This window comes from Pygoscelis adeliae, unplaced genomic scaffold, assembly GCF_000699105.1.
Source record: "Pygoscelis adeliae isolate BGI_AS28 unplaced genomic scaffold, ASM69910v1 Scaffold298, whole genome shotgun sequence".
Classification (NCBI taxonomy): Eukaryota; Metazoa; Chordata; class Aves; order Sphenisciformes; family Spheniscidae; genus Pygoscelis; species Pygoscelis adeliae.
Genome location: NW_008825303.1, coordinates 1,664,416 through 1,674,258, shown reverse-complemented (window position 1 = coordinate 1,674,258; position 9,843 = coordinate 1,664,416). Strand labels below are relative to the sequence as shown.

The 9,843-nt window shown below is 36.6% G+C and overlaps 1 protein-coding gene across 1 annotated transcript in view; it reads right to left on the bottom strand.

Moving 5' to 3' along the window:
* The window catches only part of TLN2 (talin 2), a 175,042-nt gene that overhangs the window by 141,064 nt on the left and 24,135 nt on the right, over window positions 1–9,843 (bottom strand). The window contains exon 2 of the mRNA XM_009330049.1: window positions 3,447–3,529. The gene's annotated coding sequence lies outside the window, so the exon portion shown is untranslated. The remainder of the gene's footprint in view (window positions 1–3,446; window positions 3,530–9,843) is intronic.

The window sequence follows — 9,843 nt, the reverse complement described above, 5'->3', positions numbered from 1 at the left end:
GACTTGGATGCTGCCACTGATTTGCCTAGATCATCTTTCCCCTGAGAGTCTCTTCTTCCCCACCCATTCTTTGTCAGAACCAGCACAGGCCTTCAACAATGCCTTCTTCCACTAGGCATTTACCCAACGCTTTTCTTGAAGTATGTGAAACTAAGTTTAAATTACTTATGAGTTTCTCACACTCAAGAAGATGGTTATGTTTTGCTGAGCCTCAATAATCTTAACACTGGAAACTTAGGAGAGTTGAATAGGAAATTTCAAAGAGAAGTTAGTTATACACTGCTATTTTAATGAAAGTAACAAGATTAAATATGACTTTTCATTCACCCTGAAGAGAGCTATAAAACTTTTCACCTGATTATTTATTCCCCTTAAATAATGGTGTCAATAAGAAGTTGTAATTTCTCGTTTGGATCACATACAAAAAAGATAAAGATGTCTCAGAATAAGTCAGTTTAACAATAAACCAATTTACTGTGTTCTCACTTGAGCGAGTTCTTCCAGTGCTGATACAGCAATTCAGAAAGCAGCCATTCAATAGCCTTTTGACCATTTTCATCTTTTGTCCATGTGTTCCCAGAACTAGAATTGTACACATCAGCATGTTCTTGTACTTACAAACTCCACAAAGCCTTTTTTGAGAGTTTTAGTCCACAGAACAGAAGCAAAGTAGATTAAAAAGCTTTCCATCTTGGGGTGATGATTTTGAATATTCAACACATGCAGTACATGGAAATCCCCTTGATCCAGTGATCGAGGATGGGGACTTAAAACCAGCTCACTCATTGGTGATAATGTGGTTTACAAAGGCTACAGTTACTGCACAATAGAAAAGGGTGACTAATTTAAAGCACCCCCCATGCACCACCACCACAAAAAAATCCAAACCTAACAAAAACTCGGAATGAAGGGAGCAACATTCAAGAATTCTTGCAGCACAAGACCTAATTCTGATCTGCTTGGCCTGTGCGACTGTAACGGCTGCAGAAGTTACATGCTGACACACGATATTTACCTTTGGAATAAGTCCATAAGCATTTCGTGCACCATGGTATCATTACTGCCTTTAAAAAAGTTATTCAACTATCACCACCATTAAAATAACATAAATGGTAAAACATACTAAAATGAATGTGACTTCATTTTCTTCAATTTCATAGAAGGAAACAGCATATCGTGGTGAGCTAATCTCCAAGTAAAACATTTTTTTTGTTTTTCTTTTTTTTTTTTTTTCTTCCTTTAAGAACTAATGGTGTACAATACGGATTAGGACACAGAGGTGCATTTTCCTATAACAACATTTTAGAATGTTTTCCACTTATGAAAGAAAAAATAAACAGAACAATTTAGCACACACCCCCTGCTTTTTGTCCTTTTTTTTTTTTTAATATGTAAATAGGTTTTACTTTGCTTACCATCCAGTGCAAACATGTTGTTTGGCTCTGCTGTTTTACAAACTGATACAGCTTTTAACTAAATTAAGAAAGGTTAAGATTTTCTTTTTAGAGAACTGTTAGCCAATCTACCCAAGATCAACAACACAAGCAGCTTTTCAAATTCATTCAATATCAACAAGCAAGCCACCCTATCAAAGCCGTATGAGGGCAAGTTTTCTTTAACGTCAAGTTTCTCATGTCTTAATATCTGAACTACCTGATGCAGAAAAAACACTGAATCATGGCAGACAGGCAAAAATCAGCTTCCTTGGCCATTTTTGTGTTAGTAAATTCCAAGTAAACACATGCCCTTAACTCTAAAAAAGTCTTCTAATGAATGGGATTTCCGCAAAGACAATCACATAACATTTAAAGCTGACTGAAAGAATTTTCAGAAATTTTAGCTTTTGTCTTCCTTCCAGTGTGTGCATGAAAAGAAAGGCTTGAACAGTTCCTTTACTATTCATATTCTTCACAGGCAGTGATTCCACTAGTGACTATGGTTACTTTCGGCTACTACTGGGATATTGTTCCATCAGTTAACCAAGATCCCACGTGAAGAGGTCACTGAATTTCTTGAGTACAAGTTTATTCTCCTACCATTCACTTACATATAGAACAGCAGCAGCACTACATATGGCCAACAGAAAGGAGGAAAATCATTGTGGACTTTGAGAGATTCATTCTTGAATCAGGCCAGCATGAATGAATTAAAAACGTTTCCTGGGGGGGAGGAGGATGTGTGGTGGGGGGGGGGGGGGGGGGGGGTGGAATCTCCTTTCACAGTTAAGAAATCAAGAATATTCCCAAAAGCACCTGTTTTGTCTGATTAATAAGTAGTTACCAATCCAGTTCAATGAGTTGTACAGCCAGATATAATTAGTCTAACTACACAAAGAGAATATTTTTTTAAAATTTCTAAAATCAAAAGCTAATTAAGATCTTTAGCCATGTTATTTGATACCACAATTTATAACAGTGATCTGACAACAGCATCAGTGAAATGAGGAAAACAGAGACATTACAAAAGAGGACCTAATGCAGTGTTAATTCTTAAAAATAAAATAGTTAGAGGTTCTTGCTGACAGGCTTGATTATAAGAATGCTCTACAAATAACAAGAACAAAACAGTGTTGCTAACCATCTAGCCTTCTCTTAAGATTTGCACCTATGACGAAATGCATATCCTAAATAGTTATTTACTCTTTAGTGATTTTACTTCATTTAACCTTGTCCTTAGACATATCTGATGTAAACTGACATGCTGCTTTAATTATAGGCTGCTTTGAAAGTTCACTGAAGACATTTTTCAGACATGGAGAATAGCAGGACAAAATTCCATTAGCGACCTTTTAGTATTACAAGCACCATTTCCAGATGAGCAATCAAAGCCAGAGACACATTTAGAACAGTAATGTGTACAAGGTCAAAATAACTCCAACAGATTAAGAATCTGGAGTGAGATTTATCAACATTTTGCCCAAAGACAGTCTTACCACTTTGTGACATTCTCTTCTGAAAGCATTACAGTATAGAAATGGTAATGTATCTGTGATGTTATTCTAGTAATGATTTTTCCTTGTTCTTCTTGCCACCTCTTTTACATGTATTAAGATGAAACAAAGTTAAGTCATCTTCTCAGCTATTTGTTCTCATACCAATGAAAGGCACGGCCCTTTTTCCTAAGGCTTAGAGAACTCATTTATTATACGATTATATTCTCCAGTCTCCCTGGAAACTGTTTAAAAATAATCAATAGCTGTAATGGTCAGGTTAGTCTCCTGGCTGTTAATTAAAATGTTTACTTGGAGCTTAAATATTCATGCATCACATTTATTTTTCAGCTTGATCTCTCTCTTCACAGACACAGCCACAGCTGTACACATTTCATGCATTCTCTAAAAAAAAAAAATACAGTAATATATACAGGCAGCAGATACAAGTTTTTAATTACTGTAGGAGTTTTTATGTCATTATATACATAACAAAGAAAATTAAACAGAACCTTACCTCAAAATTATACTTCATGTAATAGAAAATAAGCTTGTCTGAAAGTACTGTTTGACCATGTGGAATGCTTCCAGCAACCAGGTCTGTAACACACGATACAAACTAGTTATTTACTTATCCCCAGTCCATTAATTTCTAGTTTTAAAGTCCCTTCTGCCAACACACTGGAAAGGAAGCAACTCAGGAAGTTATAAGTTTCCTTTTCTCTTTGGGAGCTGGAATTTGCATTGCCAAAAAGAATAGCTTTAAGTTCAAGAAAATAAAATTCAATCCAGGCTTCCAAATTACACTTAAAAGCTCATAATAAACGAACTCCGAGTTTATACAGGTAAATACCTTGAAATTGTCTAGTCACTTATCAAAAAACTTGCAGCAAAAGTCTGGGTGTTAACATAAATTAAACAATCACATTGACCTCTCAAAGACGTTTATTTTGCATTAACTGTGCTTTTCTATGGTTTACGGTCTCTGTGTGGAGTAACTTAGTAGAAAACAGCACAGCACAAGCCTCTCCAGGCAATTTCTCCTCACAGTGAACCCCCTTCTGAGAGTACGATTGCAGAAAAATAAAAATAGAATTAACAGCTCTGTTTTGTTTTTTAAAAGATGACAGAAACTCTATTTCAAGGTTTTGGTTGTTTTGAGGAAGTAGACTGTTGTTTGGGTGTTTTTAGGCTTTGTTTTTTAGACTTCGTTTTCTTTCCTAGGATTCTTAGGATCATTTGTAAGTTTTTACTCTAAACAAAAGCTAATATAGCATACAGGTTTAATACTCATCTCATGAGGATGGGCAGATCAGTTTGAACACCAAAATAAGTTGCAATTTATCAATCTCCCCGCCTCCAGCCCCCACAGTGCTACGAAATAAACACCACCTTCTCTTCAAGTATCTCAAAGTTTACAAGACTGATCAGTTTTCCACGCACAGTAATACATCTGGACAGATAAAAGATGGCTTAGATCTTACTGCTAGCGAAGGCCCGTGTATGTTCCATGTGTGCAGACTGTAGTTATGGAAGGCTTTTATCCCACTTTTAGATCTCTTGGAGCACTCTCTTACTGCAACCAAAATATTCACATAAAGTTCTGATCCACAACAGCTATCCAAATTTGAAACTAGTTTATGTATAAATTTAGAAAGACCAGGAAGTTAAAGAATCAAGTTACACATGTATACAGCTACGTAACAAGGAATGCCTCTTAGCTGAGAAAAGCCTACAGCAACAAAGGAATTCTTGCCAATTTTAACCAACCAAAGCTGGCAAAAACATTTCCAATAGAATAAATTAATCATAGGATGTTTTTCTTGCCTAGGTTGGTTAAAAAAGTGATTTTTTTTTTTTTCCTTTCAGTGGACTTTTAAGAACATCAACTCTATGCCAACACAACTATTAACTGCAGGTTAGCAGATTTACTGCAGGTCAGAGTAAATGAAGTCTACATTACGACAATGATTTCAGCATGCAATGGATCACCTGCATTAAAATTGGCATTGTAGTAGTTTGCTACTTTGAAATTTAGACCCCTAATCCACACTTATTCAACTTTTCAACGTCTACCAAGTCTCCAGTAATGCACAAAGACTGTACAATTAAGTTTAATTAAAAGGTGTGCTACCAGCCTGCACCTCATAGATTTTCTGCTAAAATTTAAGGTCAGGATAAAAGCAAGTTCAGTGCACAGAATGTGTGCATACCTAATGCATTCCCTTAGGTGGCTATATCGGTCTATAAAGGATTTATCTGTAATACAAGTATTTGTATTACAATAACACGCCAAAGTCCTGTTCGGTACAGCCCATGAATTTGCCAGCCACCCTACTTCCTCGAAGCCACTATTTACTTCTCCATACTTGCAGATATTTTAAATTTCTAAAATTTGTTTCAAACGCGACTGTGAAGCATTTCAGTCACTTGCAACATTGACACCTTTCTTCATTTTCAGTCCTTTGTTGACAAAGGCATCAGAAGCCCTTTCAAATCCCACAGTTCTGACAGCACTGTGGGGGTCAGGGGGATTGATAAATCACAATTTATTTTGGTGTTCAAACTGATTTGCCCACCCTTATGAGATGAGTACTAAACCTGTATGCTATATTAACTTTTGTTTAGAGTAAAAACTTACAAACGATCCTAAGAATCCTAGGAAAGAAAACGAAGTCTAAACTACCCCCCAAGCACTAGCTGGAAGCATCTTCACCTCTACTCAGAGCCTTCAGCAATTAAGGCTGACACTTACCGGACTTGTATCAAAAAATGAATGTCTGAAGAACATACCACATCTAGGGGACAACAAAACCTGATGTAGCAGAGAATGAAGTGACCATCCCAGTATTGCTTCTTTCTACTTATACCTGACAAAGGTCCCCAAATAAATTTTCCAATCCAATACACGCTGTTCATTTACCATCATTGTGATTTAAATGGTTGGGAAACTGCTTTGAAATCTGCTCTTTTCAGATGCAGTTCTATAACAGAATTGTTGCTTAAAAAAAAAAAAAAAAAAATCAGCTCTTGTTTTCAAGCTATAAACCAAATATGGTGAACTAGAAATTTATTCTTCTGTAGTTTATCAGGATGGTCTATCTAGTCATGTAAGTGTTAATCAGAAATGTGACTGGGAAGGAAGGAGGTGAAGGAACTGCTCTCAACATTTTACATCAAGGGAAGGAACAAAACAATGCATTTCCACATACTACCAGAGCAACCTAATGAGTAGAATACCATGTTTCAAAATTACAACTTCATTTAAAATTTTCAGTTATCTGAATATTTAACAGTAGAAAAATGAATGTATCTTGTGGAGTCTGAGAAAAACAAAAATTGCTTATAGTATGTAACATTTTAAGACTAGCTTGAACAAATGTGACTGTGGAAAGAATGTTCATTTTTCAAGTGGGTTAATTACTGCTGAAGTAGCCATATATTTTTTTACTTACCAATTGAAGCTAAAAAGAGCCTAAAAACTATTAATCACTGTTTGTTTATTCTATTGTCCTCACTTCCTGGAATGCAGTCAGAGATGGAACTCGACTGCCCAAAAGCCCAGTCAGCAAATCAGCTGCCCTGAACCCTGGATTTGTTCACAGAATGAGTCTACTTACATTCTTAACCTACTGTAGGGTGGGAGCAATGAGTGCATAAAACACCTAATTCTGGAAGTTTACACAAAATTCAACAGGGCTTTCTTTCTAAATATTTGGAGTATTTTTTAGCATAAGCCCCCCCCCCCCTTTTTTTTTTTTCCTTAGTTGCAGCTACATTTCTATGAAGTGTTTCTGGTTCAAGTGCTAGTGATGTTATTTATAGAACAAGAAGATTGAATAAAGAAAAGCGCTGAAATAGAACACGCTTTCTCAATTCCATTGCAGAATCCTACACTGTGAATTAAAGGTAAACTATAGTTTTGCCCTTTATAGATATTTCCTAGATATTCTGCATTCTCAAAATTCTTGGTGATAACGCAGTTTAATTCAGTAGCATTTGAATTACAGACTCACTGAGACTACAAAGATAAATTCCAGCATCCTCTTGTACTACATTTTTTGAATGTGGAAAATACTTCTACCCATATGTTTCCTTTGGGTTTATGTGCGTTTTCCTATACTGTGTTTTGTGTGGGGTTTTTCATTTGTTTTCAGAGGTTTTTCTGTTGTTTGGGTATTTTTATTTTCTTATTGTTAGCCAAGCATTGCTGTAAAAACTAAAAGCAAATCAAAATAGATGGTCCATTACATAAAGCATGGATTCCTATGTTTTAATCCTGTTGGCATTCATCACCACATTACTGTATCATCCCTGCTAAAGGCATCTGCTAATAGCTTAATATTTTGAGAGGAATAGTTCCTTTCCATCCCCTCCCCAAGACATTGGGAAGTTTAGTTTTATGATGTATGTTCTGTGCTTCAAAACTTTATGTTCCTTGCACACAATAAAGGCACTGAATGGCCATTTTAAGCTGGTACTAATTTAGATGTTTCGTAGTGTGTGACTTCTTTCAATTCTTAGTTCCTCCAGTTATCTGTCTTCTTTTATTATTTTCTTAAAGACTACAAGAGAGTAAATTACTACAAGGATATGAAATATGCAATATTACGAGGCACAGATATTTTAAGCATCATCTTCAGAGGCTGAATCCCTGCTACCAGTCCCATCCCTATAAAACAAGGCTGGAATTTCACCAAACAGATTTAAGGAGAGGATGGAGAAATATGGTCTATGCAGCCACTCACAGTGCACTGCAAAGAACATATTCAACAGAACCCGATATGGTCCCCAAAAGCAGATTCCCACCTTCCTTCAAAACTCTTCTCAACAACTTACTACTTTGATTCCTTTGCATCCTGAATCTGGATTTCAGCTCCATATACTAAAAATACCTACAGGAATACAGCTCCTATCCTCCTTTTAAGTGTTTCCTCCATTCTCCTCTTCTGACATCTCTCTAATCCCTAAGCAGCACAACAAACAAGATGCATTCTGTAAAACAACATCCTGAGAACATGCTCACACCGCCACATATGCTCACATAGGAGGGTCTGCAACATGCTGAGGTAAGATACACTGCACTCAATGATTGTTTAATAATATTGCAGAGTTTGCAACGAAATTGCTTTTAGTCAACTCTGTACAACAAACAGGTAGCCTGGAAGGTGAAGCAGGAAGCATCTTCATTGGGCAAAGATGACCTACTGACCAGTACAGATCAGTTCCTATATTCTAATAAAAGAACTCATATAGTTATAGTACAGAAAAGATGGCTTCAGAGTGTGCTAGTACAAACACAATTTAAGTAGGACGTGAATATATCAGAGGAATAATTGGTAAAACCTAATTCTGTTATAATACAAAGTTCCTTTTTGATGTAATGTTTGATATGATTTCTACCTTTATGGACAAGGATCTTCACCACTTTATATAAAAACCACACACATGTGAACATTAAAGAAGAATCATTCAAAAGTTCGCCTTGCAATGACAGCTGCAATCAGGCTTCTAGACCTTGATTTCCCATTCTTCTGCATGTAAAAATGTTGAGTTACCTTCTGCTGGCAAATGTAGCATTCATGCAACAACATCAGGCCTACTGATAACAAGATTACAAAATATTAAGAAAAAAAACAACTTAAGCCAGTTAAGATTTTAACTGACAGTTAAGATTTTAACTGACTATTTGGAAGCGCCAAGTAACATGCATTTCAGGTTCTGTTTCAAGACTAAGGTGGTATTCAGCTCAATAGCACTGGGAAGCATCTTAATCAAGTGAAGAAATAGTGGGACAAGACACCACCAAAAATACACTTGAAAGCTAGAGTAACTTTAAGGTTGTCTGAGCATTTACTGGAAACAGCCATATGCCTGAGTAAAACTGAGCTGACATACAACTTTACTTATCAAACTGACATTAAAAACTAACAATAATGTTTTTGTGTAGTAGATCAATGTAGGATTTTTCACAATCAAAGCAATCTCTGGCATTTACCACATTAAATATTCTTGTAACCGACAACCATATTTTTGCGGGTGCTACCTCCTCCTAAAGCATGGCATAGCACACACAAAGCCAGATGAATTAGCAACACACTGAGTTTATGCACCTCGGGTAAACCCACAGGCTAACTGCAGTTATGCCCGTGCTTTCCTTTCTGGAGGGCAGACTGGCTCAACTAGGCTAAGTAACACAGCACGAATTGCCAGGAATCAGGGGTATCCAGTGGGGCGGTCTGAGATCAAGCATGTGGGTATATGCACCCCATGCCAGGACAAGTGCATGAAGAGCCCGTCACAGAAACACAACCAACGACAATCATGCCCTTTTATATACGTGAACCATTATTCACAGAGTCTAACAAAGAGCTAATGGAAATCTTAGCCTGACACTACTTGAAGAAGCTCTCATTTTAAAAATTTTCAAAGTGTTTTGTATTAGGTTTTAATCTAGGTAACACTTAATTACCAAAAGCCATTATGATAAAGCTTTAAATATTTTATATACATGTTCTTCTAAGATACTGTAACTACACTAACCATGAAACATTGAATGATCATACCATAACCATTACTACATTCCTCTTCGTTAATGAGGAAAAGTTATTAAATTATGAGACTAAAGCCTCCTTTATGCCTGCAGCCAGGTTCCAACTACTGATTTTTCAAGTTTTAGGCATTGCGCTACCTTGAGACCAGCAAGCTTTTCTAGTTGCAGAAGGTACACAGGAGAACGCTGCACATAAACCCAGAAATTCTGCATTTATAGAATCATAGAATCATTAAGGTTGGAAGAGACCTCCAAGATCATCGAGTCCAACCGTCAACCCAACACCACCATGCCCACTAAACCATGTCCCTAAGCACCTCATCTACACGTCTTTTAAATACTTCCAGGGATGGTGACTCAA